The following is a 2355-nucleotide window of genomic DNA, read 5'->3' as shown; positions in this document are numbered from 1 at the left end:
AGGGGCCTGTGTTGCTAAAATTAGGAGAAATTCAAAGAAGGGCTCCCATGGCTTCCTGGGAAAGGCAGAAGCGGCCTGCCAGGTCGGAATGGCTTGGTGTAAGCTGTAAGCCTGTCCCCAGCTGTCTCTTCCACGGGCCCCTGGTGAGTGAGGTGCTCTGGTGAGGTTTTCGTGGACGGCACCTCACCCCCCCACCCCCACCCCGCCGTGCTGCAGAGTTGAGGAGCCTGCAGTCACTGGTGTCTACAGAGAGAGTCCTGTTCCCAGCCCCTGCCCTTTCTGGCTGGGGTCCCTGCTCAGAAGTGGTGGTGGGGGGGGGGTAGTGGGGAGTTTGGAGAGCCCCATTCCCAGAGTAGTGGCAGAAATCAGCAGATGGGATGTCCGTAGCTTCCCCCAGGAAGAGGGCTGAGAGGGGCTGAATGACTGAGACACTCTGCCTACCTCTGGCCAAGAGCAGCATGTGGGGAGACGCTCGGGGACATAGGAAACCGAAATACCTGGTGTTTGCACTGGGGAGCCCAAGCATGAAGTTGCACTTGACTGTTGGTGCAGAGCAGCCGGGGCTGGGTGGAAGTTAAGAGCTTGGGCCTGTAGACTCCGGAGCCTAGAAATTCCAGCAGCTTGGACCTTGCAGTGAGTGTATTTTGGTCAAGTGATTTGAACTTGGGGCCTCAGTTTTCTCATCTGTAATCTAGAGAGAATAAGGGAAATGACTTAGCATCATTGTGAGAAGTAAGATATGGAGGCGACGGCTCCGAGCCCCGCCGACGAACCCACACGCTGAGAAAGTGGCCTCACCACGGTTGGCCGCAGAGGCAGAGCCTGGGTCTGGCTGTCCCCCCGACCAGCAGCCTCGGCACGGCTGAGGGTGGATTATGGAAGAAGCGGCTGGTTTCTCTCCCAGTGTGTGGCGCCAAGCAGGGCGACCTGGGCTGCTCCCTTGTCCTCGCTTCATGCTGACACCCTGGCTTCTGGTTAGAATTAACCGTTTATTTCTGATGCTCTCCAGGGTGTCGTTCCTAAGCATCGTGAAACACTCTGGTTTTGATGAAAATTGTCGGGTTTGTCCTTATTTTTTTCATTCTTCCTAGCTCAGGGCGAGGGGGGTGCTTTCGTCCTGTCAACGCTGCCCGTGGTCTGGGGAAGCCTGGGCGAGCCCCACTGGAAGTCCCTGGGACCAGGGGGTGTGGCTCGGAATCGGGGGTTCAGGAGGACAGCCCTCCCGACTCCCCTGTCTTCTCTCAGCAGATGTGCACCCCCAGCAACACGCCAGCCACGCCGCCCAACTTCCCTGACGCCCTGGCCATGTTCTCCAAGCTCCGCGCCTCCGAGGGCCTGCAGAGTGCCAACAGCCCCATGACGGCCGTGGCCTGCTCGCCCCCTGCAAACTTCAGCCCCTTCTGGGCCTCGTCCCCGCCCAGCCACCAGGCCACCTGGATCCCCCCGTCGTCCCCAACGGCCCACAGCCTCCACCACCTCCACCACCCACAGCCCACGTGGCCCCCCGGAGCACAGCAAGGAGGCTCCCAGCAGAAAGCCATGGCTGCAGTGGACGGCCAGAGATGAGACTGGATGCCGCCGGGCGCTGAGCTGGAGCTGGGGGCAGTCCGGGGTCGTGGGGACACAGAAGGGCCAGGGCGGGGGGGTCCGGGGCGGGCATGGGTTTCCTGAAGATCGCACTGGAAGATTTTATAAAAGAATTTTTGGGGGCGGGGGTACAGTAAACTTCCTGAGCCACTCGGGTTCTTCAGGAGTTTCTCTTCGGGCAGGTTTGCTCTCTTTTTAATATATAACGATAATATATATGAATATATAAATGTAACTAATGTATGTGAGAACGGGGCTGGCTGGCTTAGGGTATTGGGGTCAGAGGGGGGGGACCCTGGGGTCAGCACCCCTTCCTCCGCCCCGGTCCCACGGTAGGTGCTTCGAAGCCAGGCTGCAGGGTTCTTCTGGAATGGGAGAGAAGACCACACTGCTCCGTTCCCAGCAGTGGCTGTAGGAGGGGCTCCCGGAGGTGCCTGGTGGCCCAAGACATGGGAGCCTCTTTGTCATTACGAGGCATCCCCGCCCCCAGTTGGTGGCTGGGGTCAAAGGCCCAGGCTCTGCGTGGGGCTTGCCTCTGCTGCCCCCTTGCCTCTCCTGTGCCCAGGCCCAGAAGATTGCAGAGTAGAGAGCTTGCCTCTGGATTTAGTTCCCAAATCAATCATCTCACCAGGGTGAAATTTTAATTTAAAAGCTTAAAAAGAGACTTTTCTAACTTCCCTGGTTTGCAGTGCCTTTATTTGCCTTGGTAGGAAAAGCTCTCTCCTTGGGAAGGGGTTGGGGGCGGAGGGCGGGAGAGGGGACTGGCTC

The 2355-nt window shown here is 58.8% G+C and overlaps 1 pseudogene across 1 annotated transcript; it reads left to right on the top strand.

The window, feature by feature from the left end:
- Positions 1-866: 866 nt before the first annotated feature.
- On the top strand, positions 867-2264 carry LOC105310961 (annotated as a pseudogene). Its single transcript, XR_897580.2, has one exon. The product of XR_897580.2 is annotated as a UBA-like domain-containing protein 2 pseudogene (transcript).
- The last annotated feature ends 91 nt before the right edge of the window (positions 2265-2355 follow it).

This window comes from Pteropus vampyrus, unplaced genomic scaffold, assembly GCF_000151845.1.
Source record: "Pteropus vampyrus isolate Shadow unplaced genomic scaffold, Pvam_2.0 Scaffold18350, whole genome shotgun sequence".
In the NCBI taxonomy this organism is placed as follows: Eukaryota; Metazoa; Chordata; class Mammalia; order Chiroptera; family Pteropodidae; genus Pteropus; species Pteropus vampyrus.
The sequence above is the reverse complement of the archived record's forward strand: the minus strand, read 5'-3'. Positions and strand labels throughout refer to the sequence as shown.